The sequence below is a fragment of the Stegostoma tigrinum genome, chromosome 3, assembly GCF_030684315.1.
Source record: "Stegostoma tigrinum isolate sSteTig4 chromosome 3, sSteTig4.hap1, whole genome shotgun sequence".
NCBI lineage: Eukaryota > Metazoa > Chordata > Chondrichthyes > Orectolobiformes > Stegostomatidae > Stegostoma > Stegostoma tigrinum.
Window position 1 is genome coordinate 98,663,803 of NC_081356.1, and position 17,995 is coordinate 98,681,797.

Here is a 17,995-nt window from a genome sequence, read left to right on the forward strand (position 1 = left end):
ACTCACCTCCTGACTTCTCAAAGCCTGTCCACCATCTACAAGGCTCAAGCCAGGATAATGATGGAATGCTCTTCACTTGCCTGGATTAATTCAGCCTCAACAGCGTTCAAAAAGCTTGACTCCATCCAGGACAAAGCAGCCAGCTAGTTTGGCACTACATCCATAAGCATCTACTCCATCCATCACCGACGTTCAGTTGCAGCGTTGTGGACTATCTACAAGATTCACTGCAGAAATTCACCAAAGATCCTCAGACAACACCTCCCAAACCCACGACCACTTCCATCTAGAAGGACAAGAGCAGCAGATACATTGGAACATCATCATTTCAATGCCACTTACAATCCTGACTTGGAAATATATCACTGTTCCTTCGCTGTCACTGGGTCAAAATCCTGGAATCCTTCCTGTAATGGCAACTCACAGCAGGTCGACTGCAGCACTTCAAAAAGGCAGCTCACCACCACCTTCTCAAGGGCAACAAGAGATGGGCAATAAATGCTGGCCAGCCAGTGATGCCCACATCCCAAAAATGAATCAAAAACAAAAAAAAATCAAGCGCCATTGTGCCCATGATGGTCACTAATCTCATTTTATCTGGAGATCATCTTGACCCGTCTAGTTCACAGTTCCTCAACAGACCATTTCCACATTCTGCACAAAATCTACAAGTAGGACTGCATGGGCAGACCCATTATTTCTGCCTGTTCCTGACCCATGGAACTTATCTCTTCCTACCACGACTCAATTTTTTTCTCCCCTTGTCCAGTTCCTTCCACGTACGTACATGATTCTTCTGATGCTTTACATCAGTTTTTGAATATCCAGTCCATTGGAATGTTCTTATTCCAATTATATTCTGGTCCCTCCCTGTAAAACTTTCTCCGGTGTATCAATAACATCATCAGTGCTGCTTCCCTCTCTCATTCAGAATTGGATAAATTTATTAATTTCTTTTCCAATTTCCATCCCAATTTTACTTTCACCTGGTCCATCTCTGACTCCTCCCTTCCCTTCCTCAACTTCTGTTTCCATTTCTGGGAATAGGCTGGCCACTGACATCCACTACAAACCTACCAATTCCCACAATTACCTTGACCATACATCCTCACCCTCTATTTCCATTCCATTCTCCCAGTTGCCCCATCTCCATTGCATCTGTTCTGATGATGCCACCTTTCACAGGGGACACTCAGAAAGGTCTGCCTTTTTCCTCAACCAAGGATTCCTCATCATCATAGATGACAGGGCCCTCAGTTGTGACTAACTGATCTCCCACTCTTCTGCTTTCACCCCTTCTCTTCCCTCCCACAAAACCAATAAGATCCCACTGTGCCTCACTTACCACCCCACCAGCTTCCATTTCTAAAGGATCAAAACCTACCACCAGTGAGATGCCACCACTAGATACACATTCCCCTCCCATCCCTTCTCAGCCTTCTACAGAGACCATTCCCTTTGAGACACCATGGTCTACACCTCCTTGACTCCCAACAACTCCCACACTCTCATTGCACCTTGCCATGCAATCACAAAAAACAAATCCCAGAAGGTGTAGCACCTGTCTATTTCCTTCCTCCCTCCTTACTATCCAAGGCTGCAGCCATAGCTTCCAAGTGAAGGAGCAGTTTACCTGCACTTCACTCAATCTTGCCTACTATATTCACTGCTCACAATGTCGCCTCCTCTACGATGGGGAAGCAAAGCACAGATTAGGTGACCACTTCATAGAAGACCTCCGTTCTGTCTGTAAAAAAGGCCCTGATCTTCCACTTGTTGCCACTTCAACACGCCAGCGTCTTCTCTGGTCACATTTTTGTCTGAGAACTGTGTCACTGCTCCAGCAAGGCTCAGCACAAACTGGAAGAACAGCAACTCATTTTCTGCTCGTGACTCTATAGACTTCAAGATTCAATATCGAGTTCAATATGTTTAGAGCCTGACCAGCTTCTACATGTCCTTTACCCCGGTCCCAGGTTATGACGTGGATTGCCTTCATCATAGCCAACCCATTTTCACTTACTAATTGTCTCCAATATTAGATTTTCCTTCTCTATGGCATTATCATCTCTCCCTTATTCTACCTACTTCATTCTTTCTCTCTCTGGGCTCCATCTCCACCTAACTCTCTGTTCAGTCTTTCCACCACCCCTTCCCCCTCATCTTCAGTATATTTACCATCTTTTCCAAGCTACTATCCATTCTAAACAAGGGTCAAGGGCTCAAAACACTAACTCAACTTTCTTTCTGCAGCTGCTGCCAGACTTGCTGAGTTTCTCCAGCAATTGCTATTTATGTTTCAGATTTCCAGTATCCTCTGTTCTTTGTTTAATTCCTTCTTTCACTGTTTCTTTAATCTAATTCTTCTGGCATCAGTGCAATTTGTCTTTTGGTTGCTTTTGTTTATCAGGGTTGATTGGGCCAAATATGAACAAATACTGCAAATGTCTCATTTTTCTAAATGCATTATTTTGAATTTTGTTGACATAAATAATGCATTCATGAAACAATAGCTGGTAATCATTTCTCATCTTTTCTCTCCAGTGTTCTACATTTTATGCGTTAGTACTGCTGCCTCACAGCACCAGGGATTTGGGTTCAATTCCTGTCTTGGCTGATTGCCTGCGTGGAGTTTGCACATCCTCCAGGGTCTGCATGGGTTTTATTTAGATTAGATTCCCTACGGTGTGGAAACAGGCCCTTCGCCCCAACAACTCCACACCGCCCCTTGAAGCTTCCCACACAGCCCTGAACACTACGGGCAATTTGGCATGGCCAATCCACCTAGCCTGCACATCTTTGGACTGCAGGAGGAAACAGGAGCACCCGGAGGAAACCAACGCAGACATGGGGAGAATATGCAAACTCCACACAGAGAGTCACCCAAGGCTGGACTTGAACCTGGGTCCTGGTGTTGTGAGGCTGCAGTGCGAGCCACCGAGCCAATGTGCTGCCATCGGTTCCTCTGGTTTCCTCCCACAATCCAAAGGTGTGCCAGTTAGACCATGGTAAATCCAAGAATATGCAGTCTATGTGGGTTAGCCATAGTAAATGTTTATGAAGATAGGGTAGTAGGCTGCTTCTGAGTGGGATGGTTGGTGCAGATGGATGGGCTTAATCTGTGCTCTAGGGGTTCTATGATTCTTTGCTCTACTTTGACTTCCATGACTAGGAAATAGCATTGAGAAAGCAGTCTTTTTAAGGCAGTTCATTCTTCATTTATCCAGTGATGCTACTCACTTAAATAGATTGTGCTAAAATAACCCCAAATTAATATTTAATCCCAACTAGGTAATCGACTACTTTTAATTCTCTAATATAGGCACATTTCTTTATCTGGATATTTCTACTTCTGCGTCATGGTTGCATGTTCCTAAAAGGATAATGTTTATACCTAGTCATGTGCAAGTTATATGAAATGAATTTGTAATGTCTTCAATATTTTGACTGGGAGGCCATGCATGGCAAATGGAAGGGTTTTTTTTCAGACTGGAGATCTATGACTGGTGGTGTTCCTCACAGAACAGCGCTGGAACCTGTGTTGTTTTTAATACACACAGAGATGATTTGTAGGAGAATGTGGGTGGCATGATTACTAAATTGACATAAGATAACCCAGAGATTGATGGAGCTGTGGATTGTGCCGGGGATATGGCAGGATATAGATAGGCTGGAGACTTGGGCAGAAAAATGGTAGATGGAATTTAATCCAGACAAATGCGAGGTGTTTATTTTGGGAGGCCTGATACAGGAGGGAAGTATATAGTAAATGCCAGAACACAAAATCACACCAATGTACAGAGGGATCTGGGCACATGGATCCACAGTTCCCTGAAAGTGGCAACGTAAGAGGATAAGGTGGTCAGAAGGCATCTGGCATACTTGCCATCATCAGTCAGGGCCTAGAATGTGAAAATTGGCAAAATCATGATGCAGCTGTGCAGAACTTTGGGAATACAGTTAGCATACCACCAGAAGGAGGTGGAGGCTTTGGAGAGGGTACAGAAAAGATTTTCCAGGATGTTGCGTGGTTTGGAAAGTATTAGCTATGAGGAGCGGTCGGACAAACTTGGTTTGTTTTTACTTGAGCTTGTGAAGTTGATGGACCACCTGATCGAAGTTTACAAAATTATGAGAGGCATGGATGGAGTGGACAGTCAGAGTCTTTTTCCCAGAGTGGAAATGTCATTGACTAGGGGACATGGGTTTAAGGAAGGGGGAAAGTTTAAAGGAGATGTGAGAGGCAAATCTTTTACACAGAGGGTGGTAAGTGGCTGGAATGCACTGCCAGAAAGGCAAATACAATAACAACTTTTAAGAAGCCTGTTGGCAAATGTATGAATAGACAGAAAATAGAGGAACATGGACCACCTGGAGGCAAAAAGTTTTTAATTTACAAAGGTACCATGTATTTGTGCAGTCGTGATGGGCTGAAGGGCCTATTACTTCACTGTACTATTCTTTGTTCTTTTTTTTGCATTTGAGATGTTGTCAACAAAGTCACTGAGGTCACTGATTTCAGCATTAAGTCAAATAAATGTAGGGACAGAGCATGTTGGTGTATGGCAACTGACAAAAAATTGTAAAATGATTGTCGCTGTAGTTGGACTTTTATTGTGACCAGGTGAGATGAGTTGATTTTATAAACCTCTTCAACAAGCATATATTTTTATTTTCTTTCTTAACATGCAACTTTCACCCTTCAACTAAACTTAATGAATTTGATCAAAACTGAAGGAGAGAAAATTCCAAGGCTTCCTCAAGCCAAGAAGAATGGAATTGTGTTACCTTTTAAATTCGAGAAAATAAAGAAAAATATGACAGTGAACACACACACAAACACTGCTAATAAAGCTTTAAAAAGAAAGGTGAGAGCAGTATCTAATACAGACAAATGCCATCATAGATCTTAAGAGTCCTTTGAGTTGCTAGAATGGAAATATCTTGAGTGTGGCTGTTTAGCTGCTGCCTTGTTTCCTGACTAAAAGGAGGAAAACAAAGCTTCAGGTGCACTGGCATTCTCAGTGAATGGTTGTGGTTGTTCCAAGGGACATTTTATCTGCTAGTTTCTGAGCTTGAGGGAGATTGAGAGGAAAAGGGAAACAAGAGTTCAGTGTTCTTGCTGTTATTAGTCCATGTTCCTCTGTCATATGTTGCTCAAAGCAAGTTCCTGAAATATTGTTTGTTTGTTTATTCTAAATCTAATTCCAGTGTCTTTTTCAACTAAATACCCTGTAGGTAACTTTTCAACATCAATGCATGAAGTTATCATGCAAGTGCAAGAGCAAAACAAGACATGTGATTTTCTTGTAGGTTCACTAAATTTCATTACCTTTGATTAAAATGGTAATTACAATGCAGCTAATTTTGTATATTCTCTGTGGGATGCCTGGGCTTCTAAATGATTACAGGAGCAATTTCAGATCAGCATGTCCTTTTTAAAATCAGTTTTTGCCTCTAAAAATCTTAGGTATAGAAGCCCATAAGACTGTAAGACAATTAGAAAGTAGGAAGAGGAGTAGGCCATTTGCCCCTTGAACCTGTTCCACCATTTAATATGAACACGCCAGATTCCACATTCCTCATGTCCACATTCCTGCCTTTTCCCTGTAAGCCTTCATTTCCCATAACCCTTCATTGCCCAAGTGATCAAGAATATAACTATCTCTATAACTATACACCAGGGCTTTGCCACACAGCTCTCTATGGCGATAAGTTCCAAAGACTTACAAAACTTTGAGAGAAGAAATTCCTCCTCATCTCAGTCTTTAGTTGGTGTTCCTTAATTTTGAGACCATGCCCTTTGTTCTCAGACTTCTCCATGTGAGGAAACATCCTGTCAATATTAACAACACAACAATATTAACTCTGCCAAGCCCCTCTAGGACCCTACATGTATGAAAGAGATGTCCTCTAATTCTTCTAAACTTCAGACAGTACAGTCCTAAATTACTTAGCTTTTGCTAAACATAAGCTCTATACCAGGGGTCATCTTTGTATGTATTTTCTGAACTATCTCCACTGAGATAATTTACCTTCTTGAACAAGAGGACAGAAGCTGTTCATAGTACCCCAGGTATGGTCTCACCAGCACCTTGTCCAGTTTCAGTAAGACTTCCTTACTCTTATACTCCAACTAAGATGAAATAAGGACCAACATTCCATTAGCCTTCCTGATTACTGCTGCAGCTGTGCGCGAGCTTTCTGTGTTTCACACACAAATACTCCCAAGTCCAACTGTCTTGCAACTCCCTGCAATTTATTTTCCATTTAAATACTTATGTGTCCTTTTGTTCTCCTTTCCACAATGAGCAACTTTACATTTTCCCACATCATACTCCTTTCGCCAACTTTTTGTCCACATACTTAACCTATTGATATCCCTCTGTAAACTATTTGTATCACTCTCACAACCCTTCTTTCCACATATTTTTGTGTCATCTGTAAATTTGGGTCCAGTACATTCACTTTCTTCCTCCAAGTCATTAATCTTTATTGTAAACAGTTGCAGACCCAGCACTGTTCCTTGTTTATTGACCCCTCCAGAAAGGGGAAATGTTTCTTCCTGTCTTTCCTATCTCTGCCCCTCATAACTCTATGCATCTCCATCATGTCCACTTCAGCCACTTCTGCTCCAAGGAAACCAACCCAAGTTTATGCAGTTTCTCTTCATAACTGGAACTCTCCAGCCTAGACAATATCCTGGTAAATCTCCTCTGCATCCTCTTTAGTGCAATCACATGCCTCCTATAATTTGAATTCCAGAACTGCACACAATACTCTATTTGTGGCCTAACCAACATTTTATACATTTGCAGCATAATCTCCTTGGTCTTAAACAAGAATATGATTTTATAATGTTGTAACATCAAATAAGCTTATACTTATGCAAGACCATTAACTCAGAAACCACCCAAAGAGCGAAAATATCAAAATTAATAGATGCCAAACACGATGGAAGATTGAAGAAAATACAAGTTCAAGAAGTGTTGTAAAGGTGGAATGGAATATATGAGAGACCAGGGCTGAAAAAGTAGAGTGAAGGGAAGGAAAATATGATGGATATGCTTGAGGGAATTGAAGTTTATGTCAGGAGACATAATGTGTGGAACTTAATCCAGCTGATTAGGTCTTGTCCACCAGAGAGAGAGATTGGGGAGAGTGTTGCGTTGATTATTTCAGGGAAGAGCCTCCATATTAAGTGCCAGTCAGGTACTTAAGTGGCCAGGAGTTGGTTTTTCCAGAGATCAAGATCCATGGAGTTAGAAGCCTTGGTCTCAAAGCCGCTGATCAATCAGAGGATGGCACCTCGTCATTGCTGATGAAACAGTGGAGGAGTTGCTGACAAAGCACCCAACAAAGGCCCAAGATCAGTGAAGGGCCAAAGCCATGAATGTATGACAGAGGTCATCGTTGCTGGTTTTGACACTTGGGAAGTTAGAAAAATGGTAGGAGATTGGATCTGCCTGCCCATGTCCTTCAGTCCTCTTCATGACACTAGTTCTGTCTCTCAGGCACCGATACCTTTGAACAGAGGCACGCCCTCCACTCTCAAGAGCCCATTTTGAGTTTTCCACATGTGAGTACCCTGCCAGCTATTGGTTGAAACCTCCAAACTCACTATGGGGAGACCACTATATCCTGTCCAGGGAAGGAAATGGAAGCTATACAGGTGGAAATAAGGAGGCTTAACAATGGAGAAACTGTGGTATTTTAAACTCAGCTGTAACTTAAATGCAACACCAATGTTTCACAAGGTCTGATTCAATTTGATTATTTTCTAGGGTTATCCAAATCATGTAAATTCGAGTTTGTAAAATTGCATTAATCGATGAAAATGTCACTAAAATGAATTACAGAAAAAAAATCTGGGAACCTTAAGTAGCAGATTTGCCAAACCTTTGTGAATAGAGTCCATAGTGTCAATTTATTGCAGCTGTTATATGACTCAAGGTCCATCATTGAACCATTCCTGCAAACCATTTACTGGCTGATGAGGATAAATGGGATGTTTCTGTGCAGCCAGCATTTTGTTTCCTTTGATATTTACATTCTCAAGGCACTATAAGTCCATGTGTCTTATTATCAATTTGCAATGTGACAAAAAACACCCTACAGGAAGCAATCTTGTTGAAGGTACGATAACAGAACTGTTAAACAAATGACAGCGTTCACACCATCTGGCTACGTGAATGTTAACAGCTAACAATATGCACCTTTTCCCAGAACAGACTAGCCTCAACATTTGCAATTGGCAGCTTTTCTTTGGCTTTGGTAGTCTACTGTACTAAGCCACATGTAATGGATTATAGCAACACCAGATGACTGGATCTGGTCCAGTAAACACAAGCTTCAGGCTAACGGGAAGTGAGCAAGGACAAAATGATTACCGTCAAGATGAGTTAATTGGTTTTAAAGCTCAATCTTTCTTCTGCCCTTTCTTTTAAGGTGATATACATTGCTGTAATCTTCATCAATGGGCCACTGTGGTACTTGTCATACTACTTCAATATTCAAGCAAGTTTTAACATCGAAAACAGCTCTAGGTTTAAAAATTGCTGCTTGGAAAGTAACAGTTAGAATCTTCCCCATGATAATTGACAATATGTTTCTTTTTATGCCACAACTGTGGCCTAGTTGACCCTTTATTTGCCATACTTCAGCATTTGCCAGCTGACATGACCAAGCTGTTTGAAATTTTAGGTGACTCTCAGTTGTTTAACACTTTCATAACTTAATAGATCTTTCAACATAATGTTCAGCAGCCCAAGTAACTATGGATTTAAAAATGTATGTTTTCTGAATTGTAGAATATTAAGGAACAAAAGCAAACATTTAGCCCTATCCAACTGTACTGCCTATGAAAGCAGTAACCACTTACGATCCCATTGGCATTTTTCTTCACGGTTCTTTGCCTGAATGCGCATTTGATGAAGCACAGAAAGGTGCTGTGATTATTTTTGCAGTCAGTAGGGACTGGAGGTGTGTCGTGAGACTGCTTCAACCACAACAGGTATTAAACCCCATTGGTCTTAATTGTTACATATGTAGAGTTTTAAGACATTGAGTCACCCAGCACAGAAACAGACCCTTCAATCCAACTCATCCATGCCGACCAAATTATCTAAACTAAATGAGTGCCACTTGCCTGCATTTGGAACCTATCCCTCTACACTTTCCAGCTTACGTACTTATCCAAATGTCTTTTAAATGTTGTAACTGTACCTGCACCTAACACTTCTGCTGGCAGCTCATTCCACATCCAAACCACTCTCTATGAGAAAAAGTTGCCCCTCAGGACCCTTTTAAATCTTCCACCTCGCCTTAAAAATGCACCCCCTTGTTTTGAACTCTCCCACCTTCGGTAAAAGATCTTTGTTATTCACCTTATCTATCTCCCTATGATTTTATGAGCCTTCATTAGGCCACTTCTCAACCTTCTACACTTCAATGAAAAGTGTCCCAGCCTATCTAGCCTTTCCCGATAACTCAAACCTTTCTGACCTTGTCACACCTTGGTAAATCTTTTCTGAATCCTCTCCAATTAATAATATCCTTCCTATAGCAGAGTGACTAGAACAGAACACAGTAATCCAAAAGTCATCTCACCAACATCCTATACAACATCAACATGACATCTCAACTCTTATATGATGTCCAACTTCCCTGCTCTTATAATCTATACCATGCCTGGTAAAGGCAAGTGTCCCATATACATTCTTTACTACCCTATTAACTTGTCCTGCCACCTTCGATGATCAGTGGACAAGTGCTCAGAAATCCCTCTGTTCTTATACTGTCTTGCCAATCATTGAGTACATCCATCTGCAAACTTATTGACAACCTCCAACATTCTCACCTATATTGTTTATATATTTATCACAGACAATAAAGGACCTAGCACTGATCTTTGTGGTACACCACTGCAACATCGGGCTCCAGTCACACAACCAGCCTTCTACCACCACAACCTGTCTCCTGTCACTAAGACAGTTCTGGAACCAACTTGCCGAATTACCCTGGGTCCAATGAGCTTTTACCTTCTTTATCAGTTTCCCCATGTAGGATCTTGTCAAAGGCCTTGCTTAAATCCATTTAAGCTACATCACCTGTATGATCCCAACTACACACCTGGTCACCTTGTCAAAAAATTCAATCAAATCTGTTAGGTATGACCTCCTTCTGTCAAATACATAATGACTAGCACTGATCAAGCCTTTCTTCTCCAAGTGAGGATTAATTCTCCCTTTCAGAATTTTATCCAGTAGTTTTCTTGCCACTGATGTGCAACTCATTGGTCAGTAATTCTTTGGTTTCTCTCCACCACTCTGCCTGTAAAATGAAACCACATTGGCTCTCCTCTAGTCTTCTGATAGCTCCCCTGTGGCCAGACAGGAATTAAAAGTTTGGATCAGGCCCCTGTTATTTCCTCCCTTGTCTCCCACAACAGCCTAGATAAAATTGATCTAGACCTGGGGATTTGTCCACTTTTAAACCTGCCAAAACCTCCAATACCTCGACACTCCTAATTCCAACTGCTCAAGAACCCCTGTCCATCATCTTGAATTCTGTACCAACATCTTCCTTCACCTCCTTTTCCTGAGCAAGGACAGATGTGAAGCACTTGTTTAAAACCATACCAATGTCCATGTACTGGTGAGCAAGCTAACCAGTTCCCATATATCATTGGGTGGTCATTTAATGCATGTAGTGCTGAGGGTAACAATGGCCCTTAACGTCTATTCCTCAGCATCCTTACAGGGATCGGTAAGGGACTCTTGTATATCTTGTGATTTTCCTTGGCAGATCTTGTAGTAGATATCCATGAACTGGGCCCCACACCTCAGGAAGGACTTACTAGCCCTGGAGTGTGTCCAGCGGAGATTCACATGGATGATCCCTGGAATGGTAGGTTTAGCGTATGATGAACAGCTAAGGATCCTGGGATTGTACTCATTAGAGTTTAGAAGGTTGAAGGGAGATCTAATAGAAACTTACAAGATAATGTATGGTTTAGAAGGGGTGGACGCTAGGAAGTTGTTTCCGTTAGGCGGGGAGACTAGGACCCATGGGCACAGCCTTAAAATTAGAGGGGGTAAATTTAAAACTGAAATGAGATGACATTTCTCCAGCCAGAGAGTGGTGGGCTTGTGGAATTCATTGCCACGGAGTGCAGTGGAGGCCAGGGCATTGGATGCCTTCAAGGCAGAGGTCGACAAATTCTTGATCTCAAAAGGAATCAAGGGCTACGGGGAGAGTGCAGGGAAGTGGTGTTGAAATGCCCATCAGCCATGAGTAAATGGCGGAGTGGACTTGATGGGCCAAATGGCCTTACTTCCACTCCTATGTCTTATGGTCTTATGATCTCATGCGCAGGTGTCGTTACAGGAGTCTTTCAATGTTAATTGCTGTTGTGGCCTATAATGCCGGTCTGTGCTTCCTAAGCATCCTCCAGGTGGATCAGAGAGATGCCCTGAAGATCCTCAGGAGTTGGCCATTATCAGATGCCAATGTTTGTTGAAGAGAGCACAAGCGGCATGGATCATGCTCTGAGATGTTGTTTGTTGCGAGTTACATGGAGGCTCTTCAAAACCAATAGCTGGCGCCTGCTCCGACTTCCATGCTGAGAATTCTGGATGACTAGATTGCTTGACAAGTTTGGTAGGAGAGGATACTGCATGTTAATGAGATGAGATCTGTAGTTAATGAGATTGTTAACTGGCAGTAGTTCCCCCTTAATAGGCAACATCATCACTGCCTAGTTAGAAGCTTCCCCAGCACCTGGCAGTTGCATAAATGATGCAGTGAGTTGTTCCTCATGTTGGCATGGTCCTCATTGATTTCTCATGCAACTCAAACACAATAGCCCATGCCAGCCAGGCGCTAAGGTTCTACACTATATATATATATATATATATATATAAATGCCCTGGATGAGGAAAGTGAACGTAATGTAGACAAATCTGTGGATAACACAAATAGTTGGAAAGGTATTGGCGTGGATGACAGAGGTATATCGGCAGGTTAAGCAAGTGTACAAAACTCGGCAAATAAAACATAATTTGGGAAAATGTGAAGTTATGCACATAGGCAGGAAGAATAGAGGATCTGAATATTATTTAAAGACTGCAGAAAGCTACAACACAGAGGGAGGGTTCCTGGAACATGAATCATAAAAATTAACTTTCCAACTTAAGGAGGTAATTTGGAAGGCATATGAAATTATCTTTATTTCAACAGAGTGGAGGATAAGAATATGACACCTTACTGAAGCTATCCAAAGCACTAATCAACCCATGGCTGGAAAACGCTGAGCAGCTTTGCTTCCAAAATCTAAAGAAAGATATATTGATATTAAAAGTAGTCCAGAGAAAGTTCACACGGTTGATTGCTGGTATCAATAGATTTTCTTTTGAGGACAGGTTGAGTAAGTTGGGCCTGCAATCACTGGAGCTTAGATGAATGAGAGGCAATTTTATTAAAAGTGTACAAGATTCTTAAGGAGCTTGACAGGGTAGATGCAGAAAAGTTGTTTCACTGTGTGGGAGAGTCCAGGATAAAGTACATATTCTCAGATTAAGAGGTCACCCAAACTAGAAAGAGATGATAAGGGTGTTCTTTTCTCAGAGAGTAGTGAATCTGGAATTCTTTACTGCAGAGATCCATCCAGGCTTCGTGATTAAGAATATTCAAAAGTGCAAAAGACAGATTTTACACAGTAAGGGAATCAGGGATTATGGGTAAAAAGCAGAAAAGTGGAATTGTGCATCATAAGATCAGGTATGCTCTCATTAAATGGTGCAAAAGGCTTGATAGGTTGAATGGCCTACTTTTTCTTCAAGGCCTTATAGTTTTATTGAATCATAGAATCACAGCGATAAATAGCTCAGGAAAAAGGTCCTTCAAAATGTCGATTTTGATCAAATACAATCACCTAATTTGTCTAATCCTAATTTCTAGCACTTAGCCCACAAACCTTCTATGCCTTGGCATTGTAAGTGTGCATCTAAATGCCCATCAGATGTTGTGAGAGTTTCTGCCTCTGCCACCGTTATGGCAAGTGAGTTCCAGATTTCTTCCACTCTCTGGATGAAAATGGATTTTCTCACATCTCCTCCAAGCCTCCCACCCCTTACCTTGATTCATTGCCCCTAGTCATTGATTGGCCCATAAGGAGAAAAGTTTCCTCCTATCTACTCTAATCCTATTATAGTGATGGTATCATGGGCATGGGGATGAACAAAATGCTGTCACCATCAGGAGCACCCGAAATGAATCCATGGTTACAGACAGCTGCAGCTCATTGACCATTGTGAGGCTCAAATGGCCCTTCTGCTCACTGAAGATGAATGATATTTTAGTAGGGCTCACCAGAAGGCTTGCTCAATTATTTCACTGGCTATGCTCACCAGAGTTCATTGATCATGCGATGGCTTGCAGACCTGAAGTTATAGCCCCAATCTCCTGAATATGCCACAGATTAGGCTCTCTGCAAAAGTCACCAATCATCTGAATTATCAGTTATCATGTTCTGAAGAACGGTCACTGGACTGGAAACATTAACTCTGCTTTCTTTCCACAGATGCTGCCAGAGCTGCTGAGTTTCTCCAGAAATTTCTGTTTCTGTTTCAGATTTCCAACATCCATAGTTCATCTTTTTTTTCATAAATCACCTTGATGGAGAAGACTACATGAATGTATTTGTTATACTCATAGCTGCGTGGGCCACTGCACTGTCAATGTCAACGTACACATATCCTCTGGAATCTCTATTAGATCCCCACATTCTTCCTATGGACATCCAACATCTGCTGTATCAAAGATTACTCTGGAGACACACTACACACTGCTCAAACTATGGCTCCACCCCCACATCTTTGTCCTGTCTGTCTCCTCTCCAACTATCTTCTCCTTTATCCATCTTCTATCTGCCTCCTCCTCTCTCCCTATTTATTTCAGAATCCACTTCCCCTCCCCCATTTCTGAAGAAGGGTCTCGACCCGAACTGTCAGCTTTCCTGCTCCTCTGATGCTGCTTGGCCTGCTGTGTTCATCCAGCTCCACACCATGTTATCTCAAATTCTGCAGCATTGGCAGTTCCCATTATCTCTAAGTTAAAAATACAATAGCTTTTATTCAGTGAAATGAGAGAGGGTAGAAAATCTTGTCAATGGTAACACCCAGGATTTTGATAGTGAGTATTCCGTGATAGAAATACCATTGATAGCCATTGAATAAACAAGAAGGGAATTTCACAGCATAGGTGCAAACTACTGCAGACGCTGGAATCTGAACTGAAAATAACATATGCTGGAGATCACAGCGGCTCAGATGGCTCAAAACGTTAGCTTGCCCTCTCTCCACGGATGGTTTCTAACCTGCTGTGATCTCTAGCATTTGTAGTTTTCAGTCAAACAAATTCACAAAATACTTGTCTGAATCTGAGAAAACACAGGTTAATAATTTATCTTGAGAAGATCCTAATTTGGCAAAGTATTCGACGTGCTAATGGTCTAAACATGTATATCTGTATCTATATGTGCCACTGATGGTTTCAGAAACTCATTCTGGCCCCTAAATCCGATGTATGCACCACTTCATAGTTTTGAATTACTTACAGTTCCTGTATTTTAAAGCATTGCCAAAATTCAGAAACCATCAGCCACAATGGACTTATATTTCTTGGAATATTACAACTGGTATCCAGCTGTCATAAGGCGAGCAATAAAATGAACAACATCTGAACATTTTTATCCATATTTTATACATATTTCTTTTATTGGTGAGTCATGGATGGTCCAGAGCTGTTGCCATCTATTCAAACTCCTGTTGCTTAATCAGGGTAGCTTTGCTTCCAGTAATTTTGGATTAACTAGATCTATATCTAGTAGACCTGTCAAATTCATTTGAAATGCCACTTATTGATCACTTTAAAAATAAATCCAGATACATTCATTTAATTGCATTTATGATATGTTTCTATAAATCTTTAATATCTATCATAGGGAAAAATGTTAGATTTCATTCTTGAGGAGGTTATAGCAGGATATTTTGAAAACCATTAAAAAAACCAGACAAAGTCAGCATTGTTTAGTGAAACGGAAATCATGTTTGGCTAAGTTATTAGAATTCATTAAGGAAGTAAAAATTGAGGTGGATAAAGAGGAACATAGGGTGATAAGATGGCACAATGGTTAGAACTGCTGCCGCACAGGGGCATGGGCCTGGTTTCAATTCCAGCCTCAGGTGACTGTCTGTGAGGAGTGTGCACGTTCTCCCATGTCTATGTGGGTTTCCTCTGGGTGCTTTGGCTTCCTCCCACAGCTCAAAGATATGCAGGCTAGGTGGATTAGCCAAAGGAAATTCAAGATTACAGGGATAGGGTGGGGGATGGATCTGGGTGGGATGTTCTTCAGAGGATAGGTATGGACTGAATGGCCTACTTCCACACTGTAGAGATTCTATGACGATGGGGATTTGGTGTAAATGAATTTCAAAGTGCAGCTGATTATGTGCCACATCAAAGGTTATTGCATGTTATGGGATTACATGGTGTCCGGTGGGTAACATGTTAGCATGTGCAGAGGATGGCAAGTTAGTACGAAGTAGACGGTAGGGCTAAATAGTGAGAGAATAGTCATAGGAATAAGTACTAGGTCTCAACCCGTTTTGATCTGCATTAATGACCTGAATAATGGAACTGAATGTCTGGCAGCTAAATTTGCTGGTGACATAAAAATGGCTAAGAAGTTCAGTTAATAAGTTGTCGAGCTAGATGAACACAGCAGGCCAAGCAGCATCAGAGAAATTTTTCTGAAGAAGCGTCCTTTCCTGCTTTCCTGCTCCTCCGATGCTGCTTGGCCTGCTGTGTTCATCCAGCTCTACACCTTGTTATCTCAGATTCTCCAGCATCAGCAGTTCCTACTATATCTAAGAAGTTAAGTTGTCAGGAGGATACAGGGAGTCTACAAAGGGATAGTTTAAGGTTCTGAGCAATAGTTTAGCAGATGGCATCAACTGTGGGAAAATCTTCACTTCGAGAGGAAGAATAAAACATGCAGTATACCAGTCGAACTCAATTTTCTAGGACGATTTGGGTGCACTGGTACATGAATAAAGGGGAATGCACGACAGTTGTGTAGGGCCTGAGTGAGCTCACTTTTGCAGTACCGTGTACAGCTTTGTTTCCATACTTAAGAAAGGCCATAATTGCATTTGAAACAGTATGGAAAATGTTCACTTCACTGACTCCTGTACGGGTTTTTGCATGAGGAAAATTGAGCCACTAGAATTTTGAAGAATGAGAGGTTGAATCGAAACTAAAGGGGATTAACACAGTTGATGCTGAGAACATGTTGCCCCTTTTTAGGGCACCTCGAATTTGGGGACGTGTTTAAAAATGAGGGATCTTCCATTTAGGTCTTAAATGAGGAGAAAATGATCATTATAAAATCAAGATGAATGTTGGATGTGTCTACCCTTGGAATAGCTGTTACTCTATAATCCAGGCTGTCTGTTCAGTTACAGGTAAATGTCACAGATCTCACTGCAGAATCTAAAGAAAATATGCAGATCCTCCAGTGTCATTGCTAACATTGGTTTGTATTCCATCTGTTTTGATGCGATGTGAAATTTTTACAGTATGCAATTTGGCTAGCAGATTTTGCTCCATTTCAGCGATGGCACTCATTGCTCGTGAATGTAGGCGAGATACTTCTGAAAGAGTTAGCCCTCCTCCTGAGGACCTCTGTTAACCTCTGTTCACTGAATAACCTTATCCTGATCATAATTCATTTGGGTATCGTAAGCAACATTTTCCTGAATTTCTGAAGTTCTGTTGTTGTGTGAGTGTCCACAGTAATCACTGCGGACTTGTATAATTAGTTCTATGATGCAGGAGTAAAATCTTAAATTATTCATTCCATTGACTTTTAGTTCAGTAAGAACTTTGATCAAATGTCTTATCCTCTTGGCCTCCGCAATTAGAAGAATCTTGTGAACAATGACTATGCTAAAGAAGATGAGATCAAAAGGAGGAAGGTTCAATGCCAATGCCATCTGTCTGTGTCACTGGAGTGACCACTATCAACATCCAGCTGAAAATATTTGCTGAGGTTGCCAGGCTGACATGCCCCATCCACTTAAACAATTTAATTTTATCACTCACAAATCTTCAATAAGTTGGTCACATTCTATTTTCTGAAATAAAAAAATTCTGACCTGAACTCACCAGTGACTTACTGAACTGCTGTTTGAGAAGGCGAATATGCTTTAATGACACATAGCTCCTCTGACCATAAGCCACTTCCAGTTGTGCACAGCTGGGCAGCAAAGCTGTTAGAAATGCTAATGCAGCATGTGCCCATCCTCAGTCCAGCCCTTGCTTGAACAAGTGCATGCCATTACGAATCAACATAGCTCTTCACCCAACAAATCATTATCGATCATTTTGGGTACGACTAAACCCAATGTGTCTTGGTCATATCATAGTTTCTAAATATTCTGATGAATTTTTGTCAAAAACAGCAGATGAATTCCCAAAAACAGTGAAATTTAGGATCTTGCCTCTAATAGTCAATTGAACAAGTTGGGAAAAATTCAAAAAGCCACTTATTGCACATGAAGAAGTAGATTCTGGTTGCCTTATACCTTGATGCACTCTAATGATTCTTAGTCAAAGCTTTCAAAGCTTAGTGGCTGGTGGCAATGTTTGATTGATGAGGATCTCTACTGAAATTTCTGATCTTAATTTGGCTGCTAAATACACCGTTGTTTGGTTTACTGGACTGTTCCGTGAAAGTAATAATCATAGATTTTGCAATTGGCATTTAAAACAATCCTGCCTTAAATAACTAATATGATGTATTGTTTTACCAAATCCACAAAGCTTGCAAGAACATTTTAGAATAATTTGCATAATAGATAACATGTTTGTTATGCAGTCGGTACAAATTTAGTTTCCCGTAGGTGTGAAATATTATAAAATGATGAAGAAG